Raw genomic sequence first — 17,500 nt, 5'->3', positions numbered from 1 at the left:
AGTATGAATAAGAAAGTCCCTTTAACTAGCCATAGGCTATCCTATGAACGATCTCTATAATAGGAGCACCCTCACTCACAGGGGATTCTAAAAGATAGAGATCTATCAATATGGTCACAGCTTGATCCCACCGGTCCCACTCGTTATTCGCCCAGCGATTGGGTCGCTCTCTCCCGATAGCCCTATTTTGCCAACTAAGGCTATTTCTGGTCTGAATGTGACCATACCCATGGGATGGTTTTCAAATGGGATTTTCTTTAGTGAAATCTGCCTTCTCGTTGATTTGTAGCTCGATCATAGGGAGAAGTTCGGGGATCTTGAGCGACAGCGAAAGTTTACTTGTACCTCTCCTTAACAGTCGAGTAATGACCAGCTTCACTATTTTTCCGGCAGGATGGAAGACTTAGAACGGAATAGCATCCCTTAGCGCTAAGCTTTATAGGGGCTTCCCTCTTCCTATTGGTCACAAGAGGGTATAGTTTGATTGATTTTATTCTCCAGCTCCAGCACCTGCACGTATAGTATTTCTATCTTACCATTACAGCGTATAGTATTAGATAGAGAGGGAATTCTTTCTCTCTAGGGCAAAGCCTAGAATGGCATACATAATAGTCCCGTTCCTCTCCTTTCAGTCTTGCTGCTATCGCGCCTATCCCTATCTCTCGAGCATCACATACGCAATTCCATTTCGTTCTTAAGGCCGGGCTTAGAAGGCGTTTTCAGGTCCTCTTTTGCATGATTCGGCGGACTCGATGGTTAGCAGGCCTTCAGGGCGACCTACTGGTCTGTGATGTTATCGCAGATATAGTGAGGTTTACCCGATCTAGTGGAGGAGGGGATTCCTTACATTCAAAGAAATTGGAAGTGAAAGCGCCTATAAAGTCTTTCGCTTTCGAGTAAGCTAGTTACTGCTCTTCAAGCAAGTCAGCGGTTTTCAGCTTAAGCAGGGAGCTCCGCTCTATAGTACTCTAGTGCTCTTCTTTCTTTGTGAGAATGTTTTCCCTCTCTACTAAAGAGAACTGGAAATAAGTCTTTAAAAGAACTTAAGCTCTTCCTTTTCTGGGGTAGGGGTTCTCCCCCTTTCCGTACTGTCTTTCTTTGATTTATCTCCCCTACTCTACTCGCACTGCTTCTTTCCTCTCCAATATCTTATTTTCTTAGTCTCGTTCTCGTCTCTATCTCTTAGGTCAAGCATCTTCGGGAATACCCGCCCCCGTCTTAGTCGAATACCTTTTCATTCCTTCCGCAAGTTCGTATCTTAGAATAATCAACTTTGTTTGCTTTGGTGCTTTCTTTTATGCCCTTCCTCTTGATATTACCACCAAACCGGATATCGTGATCTTGGATATAGGTACTTGACTTCCTCCTCTTCCTACGTATGGGGCGAGTAGCCTAGCCCATCTCCTCAGACCAGACTGAGCTGAATTGCCAATCCTTTGAGCCGCTTCGCTCCTTGGGATGCCTTACCTTAGGGAATTTTGAAGATCGAAGATTAGTATGAAACTCGAGCCATCTCCTTTTGCAGGGGAATCTCCTTCGGTTGATTATCTTGTTTCGGAATATGCATTTCAAAACCTTTTTCTCTCGTACCCATTTGCCCAAACTCCGGTGATCTAGCTTTGGCTTATGCCATTACCGCTAAACCCGATTCTTCTCTTTTTCCGGATCCTTATTCTTTCTTTTTGTGACTTCTTTATTTGAATGACTCCTTTCCCTACCGGTGATGATGTTGATGATAGATATTTTCTTTCACAGTTCCACTCCGGGACAGCTTTCCTTGCCTTTCCTGCATTACCGGATTGATTGCTTTTCTATAGTAACCTATATTCCTGCAGCTGCAAAAGAATCAGGAGCAGCCTCCTTTTGAAGTCGATCTGGTCTAGTTCAATTCTTTCGATCCTATTCTCAAAGGAAGGTCAGCAAGCTCGGGTAAACAGATGAGCCTTCAGACAGATTCCCAGAAAAGCCAGCCAAGTCCGCCTGGAAAGCCAAACTTCAAGGGATTGGGCAGAGAGCAGCTTCACCAGAAGAAGAGGGAAATGAGCTATAAAGGAGCTAGCATAGTTAGCGAGGAAGGCCAGCTGGAAACAAGGGCAGGGGCTTCATTTACCCTCTCGCCGTCTCCAAGGGCTCAGGCATTCCATGAAGTGCCTTGTATTGACATTCTCCTTCCCCTAAGCTTCTCTCTTTGCCTAATGTTCTCTTTTCTAATGAAGCAGCTTTGCAAGAAAGGTTTGACTTCCCTTCGCTTCGGGGCTTCCCCTGCGGGGCAGTTAGACCTCTGTAATCCCATACCTGCTTTATTTCATCTTTTTAGTTTTCTCTTTCCGCCTAAGCGCTTACTTTTTCAGACTTGTGCCGCCTAGTCAAGAAGGAGAATAGGGAGTGGGTCTTGATTCGCACGGATGCCTTATTCCCGGATCGAAAGGGAAAGGCCCTCTTTCCAGAGAATGCGGGAGAAGCGATATGGCATCAATCAAAGAATGAAGCTGCATCCCGCGAGATGACAGACTAGAGGACAAGCGGCATAACAGCATAAGAAGAGCGAGGGCATAGGTAGATGGATACTATAATTGGGACAGCGATTGAGTGAAGATGAAAAAGGTCGAATTATACTTAGACTTTCATGAGAAAAGAAGGACTGGTGGGGATCTCACGGGTTAAGCAAACTCCCACGGGAAATAGACAAAAGTCTCAAGGTAGTTCGGTTCGTTAGGAAAGATGCTATATATAATAAGGACTCGCTTGGAGATTCTTAGAGGTATTCAAGCAAAATCTCTGCTGTTAGCTAAGAAAAAGTCATCTTAGTTTAGCTGGGAACGAGAGAAAGAAGATCCCCTTAGACTTCAAGGTCTTCCACTCGCTTGAAAACAATGGCAGTAGCTAGCTGACTGGGAAGTTCTATCCTGCTTCGATAAGATAAGCTTGCCAATCAGAAGTGGTACTCTGATCAGTACAAGACTAAGGAGCTTGGATTGGAATACCTGAAAGTCGAGAGAAGAGGAATTGCTTCAAGTTTGACTTGTGACCAGGGCATCTGTCCATAGGATGCACTAAGGAAAGAAAAACGTAAAGAAAGCCTGGTATGGTAAAGAGCTCGACTCGCGAATATTATTCCGCTCGTTTCGTTATTCGTTCTATAAGAACTCTCTATACTCGCTTGTTCGTAAGTTTCACTCTCCGTGTAGTATGACATGAAGTTTATATACAAAAGCAAAGATAAAGACAGAGTTGGCGATTATTGCCTTTTTGTCGTGGACTGAGTAGTCCACTTCAATAATCCAACAAACAGTCCCTTACAGGTCCGATAGCGAGGGGACTTCCCTTTTTGCTCATAAGTCAGCCACCTCCTTGGATTTCCATAAAAAAATTATCTTGTCTTGCGGTCGGCCCTCTCTTTCACGCTGGTGAAGCAGCCCACGCCTCTGACGAGGCCATCGCGCAGGGGTACGACGGGTTAGCCTCAGAAGGGCTACTTCTTGGATAAGGCGTTAAGGCGGCCTTCTAACCCCCTTTTTTTCTCCCACCTTTCCAGCTATCCGGTCCAGTCCAACTGATCTACGAGGGTCGGGTCCTTTAATGTGAAAGCAAAGACCAAAACATCCGAGGCATCTGATGACACGAGAAGAAAACTCAAAGCACTCTTTTCCATGCGTAATAACTAACTATTTTGTGCCTACTCGTTCTCTATCCCAAGTCGTGATACCTTATTGAGTGTATCTCCGATAACCGATGATCGAGCAGGAATTCCTAGATAAGCCTCTTTCTTTGTCGACAATCGGAACCTGAGAATATTCAAGGACCCGTTACCGGGCAGGGTAAAACCAACAGCACAGAGGAACGGTAAGTTCTCAACTGAAAGGAAGAAGCAACGGATTGAGCTGCGCTTCACGCCCTCTCGCTTACTGGAGAAAGAACTCAATCCTCTGGCTTTGCTCTTCTTGCTCTTGTTCGCTCCTGCTTTAAAGCTTGTCCTTGTTTTGGTTCCGCTAATAGTGATGGAATTCTTTATAAAACTGAACAGGTCCTTCTTTCTCAAGAATCGATAATCATACACATGAAGACCTTTTAAGGCTGCCCTTAAGAACGAAATTCAACATTCTATTATCTCTTCCGCGCTATAGTATGCCTTTTTCCAACCTCCTCGTTGTATGGAGCCCCATGGGATATTGAATTCTCAGTTCAAGCAGAATCCGGTTAGGGAGAGAAAGGCTTAGAGTAAGTCCCACGAGCTAACCTGCTAAGTTAGTAAGGATGGGATATTTCGCCAGGAGATATGATAGAACGAGATGAGGGATGCCTCTTCTTTCTTTTTCGAAGTTAAGGAAGGTGATAGCATCATCTTGCTTGACTGGCACTGGTACCGATTCTGCGCAAAACAGATATTCTTGGTATATTTGTCCAATCATTCCCTTTGAGAAAGTGCCACAGCCTATTCTAATTAGCATTAGCTACTCCTTCTTTTCCGAGTTGGCTAGCTCTTACCGGAAATACCAGATAAGAAGAAGTCTATCCACCACCTGCCCTAAGACCTCAGGGGAAGGCACGAAAGCTACAGTAATCGTTAGCCACAGCGTACACGGCAATATACCGTATAATTGCATACTCCAGAGCCCTCCTACATCGTTTTCCATGTTTGGAAGACCCCAGGGGCCGTGATGCCGCTTTTAAGCCCAAAAGCAGCTAATCTCACTGCGTTAAACGCGCAGTGGGACCTGGTGAGATAACATCAAGTTATACCACCGGTTTCGAATTGTAGCTAACTTTCGAATAGACACGGGAGACACATCAATTGTCAACCGGTCTAGCCGAAAGCGCTTCGCGAACTCACAGGCACCCTCCCTCGAAGTTATAAACTTCGGGAGTGATATAGACACACCCAGCCTCTCTAATAAAGCTGAGTACGTCATGGCCACGCGGTCATCCGCGATGACAATATCGTCACCTGAGATGGCACAGCGCTGAAACCTTTGTCCGGAATAGCACTGTTCTGCCGCCCACCACACCAATACATGGTGTGATAAGGCGAAGAGGGGCCACGAGGAAGAGTATCCCAGGGGCTGACCGGTGACAAAGCAAACCTTTCTTCTTTCTTAACGAATGCCACGTCAAAGACGTTAGTGTCGAGGGCAGAATGAACTTCCGCCGACACAAACGAGTACTTCCGATCGAAGAGAGACTGCATAAACTCAAACAGGAGAAGAAGACGCCACCTATCTGTGGCTGACTTCGACTCCAGAGAGCGTACAGTCCCTCCGACTCCCTTTAGCTTATCCAGCGGGGCTGTCTGGTTAGACGTCCTATCCATAGGAGAAGACGCTAAAACAGACGCCGACCACCGGAGCACAGGATACAGCAACCGCTGATTGATGTAGTTGCCCACAACAAAGAGACGGCCCTTCCCGTCTCCCGAACACGTTGCACAAAGCCTTCCCGTGTTAGCTAGGATCTCTATCTGCGACAAATTATAGGGACCAACTTCGAAGAACTCCAAAATGGAGATGTATAATCTCACAATTGAAGGAATCGAGAGTCTATCTAACATACGGAGCCCATAAGCAACCCTGAAAGTAGCCTTCACCTCTCGCATGAACAAAGTTCATAAGAAAGAGAAAGCTACGCATATGAAAGCGAGCGTCGAGCAAAACGCCAAAAGCGGATTGCCGCGCTCCCTTTTAAGCAGCTTACAGTACCCCGCACTGAACGGGAGGGATTTACACGTGGGTACAAAGGACATACCCTGAAGAAGAGATATAGTCCTGACCCTGGGAACGTACCACAATGTCAAGGCTCGAAGAAAGGGCCGCATCTCAGATGCAACTCCCTCAATCGAATCCATTGACACCGGCGGTGATACCTACCGAATCGAACAGTTGCCGCTTCACCCTGGGTGCAAGCTCTATGAGCTTCAACACCGAGAGCAAAGACAAGTACAGCTGCACAACTCGAGGGTCACCAACCCAGATCATCCTCCTCTAAAAGGAAGGTATGATTTGCGGAAGACCCGAACGTGTCAGAGACACGGACGGCGACATAGCACTGGGTATAGAGTCCCCAGCAACAAACTTCTGAAGTGCGACTCTTGATTGCCTCAAATAAAGCGCAAGGAAGAGCCTGCTCAATCCTTTGGCTATGCGCCGACACGCGAACCCAGAACAGGTGGGTGGTTATTCACCACTCCTTGGTCAAACCATCGGTAAGTGAGATGGCCAGTAATAAAAGACTGACCACATCACTTGGAGATCTTCCAAAATCTCCCGCCAAGAGCAAACGACATTGGTCCCCACACAAGAAGTGCGGAGAACACCTAGTCGGGAGCTCTACTCGCCGTGATGGTAGCGATCTTGTGCTACCTGTGGTTGGCGCTGATCGTAGTGACTGACCAGGGCAGCGTATCTGACTCTTCAATCAGACACCTGCTCAGGAGATGGATGAAATGAGACACCTGTTACAGTGTAACCTTCACCCACGCCTGTGGGCCTGAAGGGCTCTCGCCTCCTCAGACTGGGGCTACTAACCCCACATCAGACTGTCTCCACTCTTGACGCCTAGTGTACTTTTTAGTATACCTCTCTAAATAGAAATCTCTTTTTCATGGATAGATGTCTGCTTTAAAAATAAGGCACTAGGAGAAAGGGCATGCCCCTAATCGTAATCAGATTGAGGGACAGACAGCACATTCAGGCACGGAATCAACTGTGATCGAATAAGCTGTTTTGAGGTCTAGAAGCAAGGTAATGATTGGGGAAGTAACTGAACTGACTTAATCCCCACTGAGCGGTATTCGAAGAGCAGAAGGCTGACTAAGGAAAGCAAATGACATTGTGAAAGAGTAGGCAGAGAATGCCATGGTTCTTGTTCAAGAATAAGCCGTTGTCAGACTAGCAATTGAATCAACTGCTATTTCATTCCTAACCGCTGCAAAAGAAAAGACAAGAAGGACGTAACCGGTGTTAAAGTTAGAAGGCTAACTGCTCTCGTAGTCGTTGCCGCTCTTGGCACTGATTACTTGACTGGCCTTTATGCCCGACCCGGATGTTACTCGTCGAAGAGAAGGGATAATACGGACTAAGAGCAGTTGGAGGAATAGCAGAAGATGCTATTTCATCATCTGTGGCACTGACTTGAGGAATCGAAGGGGCTATAGGGCTAAAAGCGCCTTCGCACATGAAGGCCTTGTTCTTTTCTCTAGCCTGAAGCCGATTACTCGAGATAATCGAAGTGAATACCCCACTCGGCTGTTTTGAAGAAAAATAGGTTGCTGTAAAAGGAAGTGAGTGCACTACTAGGAGTGAGGCTTTGTTTAGGCTTTCACAAAAGATAAGAAAGCCAAACCCGAAAAATAACACATCGAAAGAATAAGTGGACTCTCAGGGCTGGTACGTCTCAATGGATGTTTTTGGTAAGCAAATCTCTTCCCTCTGTTAAAGCTACTCGACATTCCGGACTTACCTTATTTCGACATCGGTAATCGGTCTCGGAAACCAACCACTAACTGGAGGGTGACTTTCTCTTTGCCACCAACTCTGATAAAGCATATCGCTAACGTGCGCTCAGTCCCTTGCTTGTTCGGTCGAGATACTGCGTAACCTCTCGCTATCGCTCGAGCATTTTCAAACCTTATCTGCGGGGATCCATTCTCAGGAAGGAATGAAAGGACTGGGCTGCCACCCGAAAGGACTGACTTAATTTCATGCTTTCAAGGATAGGTCATTTGACTCTCTTTCAAGAATTCTCCTCTTTCTTTCCTCCCCCTGAACTAGTGGAATACGCTAGTCGACGGAGGAAGGCTAGCCATGATATCAGGCTCTGACCAAAGATCCTCAACGAATCTGCGGAAGTCCTGCTTCACCTTGTTATATTCACAGCATTCTCCCGGGAAGCTTCGGCTCACTCTTTCCTAAGTTGTCTTTTCCGAAGCCATCTCTGCTACGAGACCCAGTTGTTACCTATTTCAACGTCAGAGATTCCCTGAAAAGCGGCCTCGCAAGTATAGCTGGTGCTAACCTCGCCCTGAAGCTTTCGGTCTACCCTTGCCCTAGGTTGATCTGCAGTTGGATACCCGAGGTGAGTCGGGCAAGCCCCTTATTTATATTTAAGTGGATTCCTACGTTCTTTCACTGCTCTCCTCAGGTTCTCCTTCCACTTCCAAGCTGCTTGGGTGCTGATTCGCTACACCATACCTAGTTATTCCAGGCCTTCCTCGTTAGACGAACTCACTCAATCAGAGACTTTCCTTTGCTTTGTCTTTAATAGGAAAGAGATTCTGTCGTATTCGTAAAAAGAATAAAAGCCCGTTCCTGTCCTAAAAGCTTTCTCTCAAGATCCTTGCTAAAAAAGTGTTTACTCAAATACTGTACCCGCGCAGCGGAATTGCCAACAACAGCGTCGAAGCGGAAACTCCGCACCTTATAATATAAGGTCTTAAGGTGGTAGAGATAAGCCTTAGCAACCTTGGAATCTGCAATGCAGATATCATCACCAAGAATTGCGTACTTAGCAAAGTGCTGCCCTGGGTGCACCTTCTCCGCACAATACCACACCAACAAGTGATGGGTAAAAGTGAAGAGAGGCCAGGAAGAGTAATACCCTAGGGGTTGACCAGTATTAAAAGTAATCGGGTCAACCCCCGGACGCTTTACTTTATTTAAGAAAGGAACCTTAAATGTTCCGAGTCTAAAGACATCATACAGGCATGTCTCAAACTCAGGACCAAACAGGTGTTTCACTAAAAGCGTCTGAAGACTAAGAGGCCATCGATCGGTGGCGCTCTTCAAGTCTATAGAGTAAACGTCCGAGTGTCCGGCTAGCCGGACGGACTTGATTAAAAGTACCATCCATTGGTATAGAGCGCAGAACTTTCATAAGAAAATCATGCAAAGGCCTTAGGACACGTTGGACGACGTAATTGCCAATGGCAAATATACGTCTCTTTCCTCCGACAGACGCAGTCGAGAATGCTAATCTTCCAGGGTGATTATTAGGATACACCCGTGATACCTCCGGAACTCCCCGTAAGAAGTCCCGAAAGGCTTGGAACGCGGAAATAGAGTGTTGTGATAACATTGAGTTCCCGACGTCATCACGAGCGTAACGAATGAGAGGTGACCATAGTGGGAACCTTCTCGAGACATAATCTCGACACTTAGGGGGGATCGTCTCTGGAAAGGTGGCCCAGGATAGTTCACACTCAAACGTTGAAAAGATGCCATCATCCTTTCGTCCTTTTAACCCGGATAGCTTTCCATGTTGGCACTCATCTTATTCCTTGATACAAAGGGATAGATGTCAACGATGGAAGGTACCTAGGGAGGAGCGTCTTCCAAGATTCTCTAATATTAGAGAAAGTTGATAAGAGAATATACTTATCAAACTTCTTTGATAACTTAGAGTAATCAGGAGGTGCTACCATGGGCTTGATTATATCAGCGCTCAACCGCTTCGCGAGTGGAATCACTCTTGAAAGCGCGACGAAGACAGGTAGTTGACCTGGCGGCCTAGGGACCAAGAGATTGCCCCGGTTTAGACCGGCGATATTAGAGTTTTGCGCCTATACTATAGGGAGAGTTCACTTACGTAATATAAAAGTTTTTGAACCAACCATTTTTTTTTCTTTTTTGAAAGTTTCATTCGATAAACTAGAATCAAACAAAGTAAAAAGAAGCAATAATTCTGGAGTGGTGCTGGTAGACGTAAGCACCAAGATCAGTGAAAGATGGGTCAGTAGCAAGTACATCAGGGGGTTGAGAAGAAGAGGAAGCCATTGCATGCATGAGTTACCATCAAATAAGGGCAGTCGCTATTTATAGGGAGGGGCGAGTACTGTCGCAAGCAGCAAGCAGGAGGTGGCATTTGAAAATCAACATGCAGAAACAAGGCCTATAAAGACACGTGTAATTCCAATATTCAATGTGGCATGCTAATAAATAGGGTGCATTTAATGAAAAATGCCAGCAAGGCTACAAGTCTCTAAAAAGAGTTTACAACATTTACATAGGCGGGCCCCTATCCTAGTCAAGTTTGAACTTCAGGTCATTCCACTTAGCTCTGGCACTGTCCAAAGAAGCTTGACCTGCGGCATGCATCTCGTCAGCCTTCTCTGCCTCGTCCCATGCCGCGAATAGACGACTGTACTCCGCCTTCTCTAATTTGCAAAGCTGCTCGCCCAGTTCAGACAGCTCAGCTTGTTTCTGAGAGAGGCGATTCTGGATCTCCATCACTTGTTGGTGCTTAGCGCTTTCCTCCTCTAGGAGGGAGTCTCGCCTAGCTAACATGTCCCGCACCTTCGCAGCAGATTCATTAACCATGTCTCGCCCGGCCTCATATGATGCCTTTCTCTTTTGGAACATTGTCAAAATCAAAATCATGGTAACAAGCGAGCCGCCGCTTTCATGAAAAGTAATCAAAACGAGAAAATGATTCCCTTTCTCGCCGATGTACAACATTTGCATCACGATATCAAAAAGTATTTATTTTTGGTCGATCCCTTCGTACGGTTCATAAGAAGGTAAAGTAGAATGATATTGCTCTATGGAGCCCTTTTTTTTTTATCTTTCTTACGTATGTGATTGAAAGAGAGAAATTCCGGTAGAAATTGGATCGATGACAAAGTACGGATCCCCATTGCTCTGTCACTGCATCCAACTACTTGTCCCTATCTAAAGTGAGAAAGCATACCTTGCCACATGGAACTGGGTCTGAAAATACCATTCTTATCCTGCCCTCCAGCCCTAGTGAGTGAGCAAAGCAAGCTATACCTGATACCGAGTAAGGAAACTTACCCTGCCACATTGATCATGGAAGTTGTGGATTGAAATGAGAGTGGCAAGGAAGAGCTAGTAGTCTTTCAAGTAAAGACAAGACAGAGTGCAGTTGCATCGATCTTTCTTTTTTGGTTAGGTAAAGGTAAGAGATTCCTAGTCTGATAGAGTCTATTGCGGGCCTGAGAGCTTTCTAGGCTTAGCGCTAGGAGTTTGACTTTCCTTTCCTTCGCAGTAGAGTCTCTTTTCCCTATCTAAGCTATATCAACATAGCAAACTAGAAAACTCATGCGCTTGTCAATTCATTCTTGGTGTAATACTCACTCGTAAATGATTGGTGTAAGGGCCTTGTAAGCTTTCGATGTAGGAAATTTCATAAGATGATGAAAAGTAGGCTATTCGGTATGTCCGTCTTTTTCTTCCCTCGCAAAGGTTAACTTGTCCGATTGAGATCTAAATGAGATCACACTGGGAACATTCTTTTCTTTCATCAAAGTCAAGTAAGAAATGGAGGAATCTCTCCGTCCAACCTAAGGTAGGCCCTTAATCCATTCCCGCCGTAGCCTTGAGTCGTCTAAGTTTCAACAGCTGCCCCGGAGCAAGGGTTCCCGCAGCGAGTTCAGTGACTGACGTTCTTGTGTCACGAGCGATCTACATCCTTCTTGCTTCAGTTGTTGTCGTATAGCGAGTGTATGTTCTTCCTGGTGTAGGGCCATCCCTGATGCTTTCTTCTGTGTGTGGTAGGTATGATTTTTTGTGTATTAGCGTATAGAAGGCACTTCTCCGTCTTTTTTGTGGAATGGAGAAAAGGGGCTTGACTTTAGGCCCAGCCGATCTTGGAAAACTCAAAAAGGAGGCATCCAGTTCGGTTGCTCCATCACTATAGAATGTAACTGCCCTGTCTGAAAAGTAGTCCATTACGCCCATTGTTGTCTTCCTAAAGTGCCTATGTCCGGCTAAGCGAGGAAATGGGGGGTTGAACCTTCTTTTTTTTCGTATATTGAGTTTCTCTTCTTTCCGGTCTCATTTGCTCTTGGGGGAACCCCTGAGTCCCGTATGGAATCCTCTCCGTCTCTGCCTGCCCAATCCTTCCCTTAAGCCTATCGGTCAGGGCCTAATGTCTTTCATCGCGGAAGGGGCAATTTCAGTCCGCTATCCTTGTAAGCCTTCGAAGCTGTCCATTCTGCTATCAGTGAATGTGGTTGCAGGTCTAGTCCCATTCCATTGGCGCTAGGGTTCCGTCTTGAGCCAGTCTGCTAGCATCCCTAACAAGCCCCCAGTCTTTGAAGTGAGGAAAAAGACCATTGCCCTATGACTCACTACGTCCATTCCATTTCTTCTCCTTTGACTTTGTCTAATGTCTTCTTCGGTCTAGCGGTCCATGTATTATCTTAGTCTTTTACTAGCTCGCCTAGTATCCCCGTGTGTCTAAGTCTTAGGTAACCCGCAGCCAGGAATGAGTTCTCTTTCTTTGTAAGAGTGATAATAGATGTATAATACTAGCTTATATTATCTCATGAGGGATTAAGGACTTCTGCTTTGAGTCCTTCAGTAATGATACATTGGGTCATTCGGCTTACTCTCATGGATAGACCTTCGGTAAACTACATGACGAGGTCAACTCACTTTGCTTAAGACAGGTCAGCAGAGCAGGATCTGAAAGAACGAAATCTTCCTTTCGATCTTGTACTTTTCTTTTATCGAGATTGGCTTGGTCTTCAGTCTTCCTTTAAATGGAAAGAAGAAATTGGATGGCAAATCAGTGGCATCCTGAAAGGTAAGCCACGAGCCCGAACCTACAGGCAATGCCAATACCAATAAGTTGAAAGGTAGTTCCGAGAATATGAGGTATTTTCCGCTAATCTTTGCTTTCGCTCCTATTCTGATATATGATCGGCCCCCTTAAACTGTCAGTTTCTGAGCTTTCGTTCTTATAGGTAGAGAGAGGTCATATCCCGGTCAAATAAGGCGCACCTTCCGCTAGGAAGTAAAAGAATGTCCGTAATGTTGTGCCAATAAGGGATTGAATCTGCCCTCTGAATGTGATTTCTGTATTTTGTGTGCTTTCTTGGATCCACAGCCTTGTCAGTACGCGTCCTAAAATCGCATTCTTTTTGACCCTAACGTGTGATTGTACCCCCCTTTGGTTTTAGTTCGCTTTTTGGCATAGCCTTTTAACTGGAGGAATATAAGCAAGGTCCGAACCTGACTCCTAGTCGTCTTTAAAACTCACTTCTTAAGGTGCAAACAGCGATCTCCTTAGTTTAAAACCTACCTTTCTTTCTATTTCTTTTCTGTTTATCTTTATATAATGTTGTTCTTTCTTGAGTCAGACTAGTTTGTATCTCTTTGGTGTGCATGGTCTCTTTCTTATTCTTATTCTTATCATTTAGTAGTTCTTCCATCTTTTTGTATCTTTCTTCCAATTCTCTTTCTTTCTGAGCACTAATGGATTAGCATTAATAGTAAGTTCCCCGGGGGGATTTCTTTCCTATGCTTGCTGGCTAAACAGAGTTGCCTTCCACACGTGCACTGAAACCAGAGTATACTACTCGCCTTCGGCAAAACCCTGAGTCTCTTGCTTGAACCTCATTCTCCTATCTTAAATAAGGCCTGAACGGTGGCATAAAAGCCTTGGAACGGCTGCCGCGCCTGATTCGACTCACCATTATTAGGCCTTCTTTGTCTTCGCATTACCCTAGTTCCTTAATCCAAATCTAAATTTAGGAGAAGCTAAGCTAGCTGACCTTTCGAGAGAAAAGGAAATAGCTACACCGAAGGACTTACTTCCTCAAAGCAAGGAGCGGAACCCTATGATGACTCACTTTAGGTTGAACCTGATCTGAGATCTCTCCCGTCTTCAAAAACCAAGCAATGAAGCCAACTCTCACCTTCGATTGATAGATGAAGAGCCCCGCCAAACCAATGAAAGTTGAGAAAGATTTGGCATCTTGAAAGGCAGCTAAGAGCACATCTGGTCTTCACGCAAAGAGCGACGGGTTACGGGCTCATCTCATATGTCTGATTCAGGCATCTATCTTATTGACGCAATTTGAAGATCAGGATTTGTCCCAGCCGCTCAAGCGGGATCAGATCGGGCTTTAGCGAGAACAGCTGTAATTGAATCGGGAACGGAAAGACTTCAAGTCAGAAAGTCAGCCTGAGTTAAACCCTTTTCTTGATCTATGATATTGGAAGAGATTTTTTGTGATCTCTTAGAGGCGGTATCCCCTTCGCTTTCTAGATTCATAGGAGGTCTCAAAGTCGATTCGGGAACGGACCCGATTCATGAACAGGGGAACCATAAACTATAGATTCTCCAATCCCTTGACTTTCACTTCTCGCATTGAAGGTGAATGAGTTAACCCACTAGACTAGAGGGAATCGGCCAGCCGCGCCCTTCCATTAGCAGTGAGACCTTAATGGCCTAGTACGACCAGACAGAAATAGGTTACTCGGGCAAGTCTTCTTCCAGCGCTGGCCTTCTTTCGGCTTAAAGCAGAGCAGCAGACAGGGGAGATCGAGGATAGGCCCAAACGGCAAGAACGAAAGTCTGTCATATACTACGATATGGGAATGGATTTGTCCCAACCTTTCTTTGATTCCAGGATCGATAGCAGCTCGACTTCCGGCATTGATGAGCTAGAGGAGCAAGCAGAACGGGAAAAGAGGGAAAGAGGCAATGAGTTCCACTGCCATTACTTCAGTTAAGTGCACGCCTTCCGGTAAAGGTAGTCCGGGGAATGCCATCAAGCAACCAATGAAGTCTTTCCTTCAGCCATCAAGGAATCAAGCAGAAAGTTCAGTCTTTTCAGGTGAATGGGCGAGTTCCGGGAAAGAAAGAAGCCCGCCCGAACCCAACAAGTGAATGCTATGAATGAGCCTTCTTCCCTTCACGAGTGAAATTCATTCTATTGAACGGGGTAGGAGGCGGCTACGCTGCTGGGTTACGGACCTGGAACGACGATTCCCGATAACGCATTCAAATGACTGCCTCCTCTGATCGGACTTCGTTCTTGAGTTACTCGTTTAGCTCCCGAAACCAGACTACCGGGCATTGACACCCCGTCTACATCGCCTTCTTCCTTTCCTTCTTATACAACCCCATTTCCCTCCATTTCCTCCCCGAGGGTCACTTTTGACTACGCTATTCTTCCCATTTCGAAAGAGGAGTTCCAAGATACCACCGAACCACTATTAGTAGCCCTTTCCGACAAGCCAAGGAAAGAAAAAGAAGGCAAGGTGCCGGCTAGAGAACACTATAATAAAACGAATCTGTCAACTGCTGGACGAGCTTTTTCCGCAATTTGGGCTGACCCCACGAAGCGCCTCCTTTCCGACGATCATTCGGAACTTGCTTAACGAGGCGGAGGCACCTGAGCGGACTTGACAGAGATCTACAAAAGCTTAGCCAAAAACGGAATACAAAGCCTGTTTTTCGACGAAGTAGTGAGGGCTGTGCTTACAATAATTGGGGGTGGAGGCTAATCTGTTAGCGCGGTTGACGGGCAACTAGGATATTTCATTTTCGGACTTGTTCATGCGTCTGTCGCCGTTGCAGCTAAACTAACGGAGGAAGGAGGAGGGGACATCAAATGGATTAGAGTTTTCACAGAACTGGAAGAGATACGTAGTTACTCGACCAGAGGGAGAGGTTCGATTCCTCTTTGATGTTGTTAAGCCAAGAGCGCCAAGCGCATGCGCGAAATGAGAGCTAGAGGAATGATCTGGTTCAGCAGCAGATCCTAATTACCCTTCTGGTGACTCTGTAACTCATTGCTTCCTCTCTTTTCAAAGCTTGTGGGTGCTCTGCTTCAAGAGTTATAGTCTATTTATCATTTAACGGATTGCCGAGCGGAGAAGCGTTAACTATTGGGATATCGGGGAGGGGAGTTCCTCTCCAGCTACTGGAACTTCCCTCGCTACATGAGCTATTATAAGTACAGGTACACAAACTACATCCGCTATAGTGGAAACAATGGCATCCTTAGCTTCACCCCTTTCTTTTGAATGGGGCATCAACAGTAAGAAAGTCAGTAGTAGTGGTACCATCTCTAGTTCTTTACTGATCATGTATATTTTCTGCAGGGAAAGAAGTAGATCAGTAGCTTTCTGTGACCAAAGCCGTGGTAAAGCGGAGTTTACGGCTTACAGAGGAAAGGATTGACCGATATATCGCCCTTTCCAGGAGTTTCTTCATAAGCTTGCAACTGCCGCTTCTCAGCCTCCTCCGCCCCAGAAGACTTTCCCCCTCATTTTATTTTATGCCAGAGCCAACTAGTTCGTGCTCGGAGCAGCACATTTTGGGAAATTAGAAAGTGAAAGAATAATTCCGGGTGAGGCATCAGGAAAGATTGATGAAAGCTAAATAACAGAGAGATTAAGTAGAACCGGTGCCTTCAGCATGTCAGATTCGATAACTGTCAGTCTTTGGTTGGGACTACCTAACAGGACGGTCTTGGAGACTTAGAGTGAAGAGCGTCCTTACTTTACAGGAACCTTACTTGGGTTGGCATACCCTGGGTTACTTTACCCTTCTCTACCCGAATGGGTGTGAATGATGTACTTTTTTCTATTTCTATTGGCTTAAAAGTTATTGCTCATTCAGGATCCTTTGAATCTCCTCGCTACTTTAAGACTAATTAATGGGATCCAGAACTGTGCACTTACTGGTTTGTTTTGAACTGACTCCAAGGAGGATTTGAACCTACTATACTCTTCTTCTTGGATAGACGGCATCCCTGCACTCTGTCTTCAGGTTAAGAGAACTAAGGGTAGCTCCCACCGCCATCACTACGGCTCACGAGCGAAAAGGCTTTTCTTTAAAGTAGGCCGCTTGAATATGGTCTTCAATAACCTGAGTACCAAAACGCTCTACATGCCTCCGCATAGGGCCCATGAGCTCGGGTCCCTGCGCACCTTCTGCATCTCCAGGCCAGTTTATTGACTTCAGTTGTAATCGTGAGTTGACCACCCGGCTGGTTACCAGCAATCAAAACGAGTTTAAGGTACTTGACGGAACTTGGAACAAATCAAATTATTATACGATGAATCAAGATTCGAACCAGTCAAATTACCCTTCCAGTCCAGGCGTACGAAACGTGACTGCGACCCAATAGTTTTCGGATACGAGATATCCATCCTAGTCCCACGTAGCAGTAACTAGAGGGGCCTTCAAACATACCGATCATTGCATTCTCTTTCCTATTTCGCCAGGTCCATCGCCCAGGACCCAGACGGGGCTTCCGCGACACCCACTTACTACTAGATGCGCAACTAGGCATCCTTCTTTCTTCTCACACAGACAAAATTCCCATTTCAAAAGCCTGGGATCCTGTCCCTTGGACGACTTAACGTAATGGGAGAATGGCAACTGGTCCATGCAGTGGTAGAACCTGGTCTTTCCTGGTGCCCTGACAGGGAATCCTGGTGAACCGGGGCGTACTACTTCCCATCCTCTCCCTTTCGGTCGAGCACTTCGTTCCTCCTTCGATCCTTAGCGTAAACACGTCGCAAGTATACTACCAGACACTCATTAGAGTCAGATCTTTGAGATGCAAGGAACGTAGTAACTAAGCGATTGGCAGCTACTTTTTATTCTATTGAAGAATGTAGAACTAGGAATAAAATAAGAATAGGGATCCACGTCGAGCCATCCTTCTCAGTCTCGCAGCATCAATTGAATCGGCAGACACAAAGACGAAGACAGAGACGAGCTAAGATGTAAAGTAGTGGAATGG

General features: G+C 45.8%; 1 protein-coding gene across 1 annotated transcript in view; it reads left to right on the top strand.

The window, feature by feature from the left end:
• Positions 1-608, top strand: part of LOC114757203 (uncharacterized) — a 1,855-nt gene extending 1,247 nt beyond the window's left edge. Inside the window, 1 exon segment of the mRNA XM_028946204.1 lies at positions 1-608. This exon segment is cut by the window's left edge and continues 621 nt beyond it. The gene's annotated coding sequence lies outside the window, so the exon portion shown is untranslated.
• The last annotated feature ends 16,892 nt before the right edge of the window (positions 609-17,500 follow it).

This window comes from Neltuma alba, unplaced genomic scaffold (assembly GCF_004799145.2).
Source record: "Neltuma alba isolate B1F8T4 unplaced genomic scaffold, ASM479914v2 tig00010580_pilon, whole genome shotgun sequence".
Taxonomy (NCBI): Eukaryota; Viridiplantae; Streptophyta; class Magnoliopsida; order Fabales; family Fabaceae; genus Neltuma; species Neltuma alba.
Note: the sequence above shows the minus strand (reverse complement) of the source record. Positions and strands in the feature narration are given on the sequence as shown.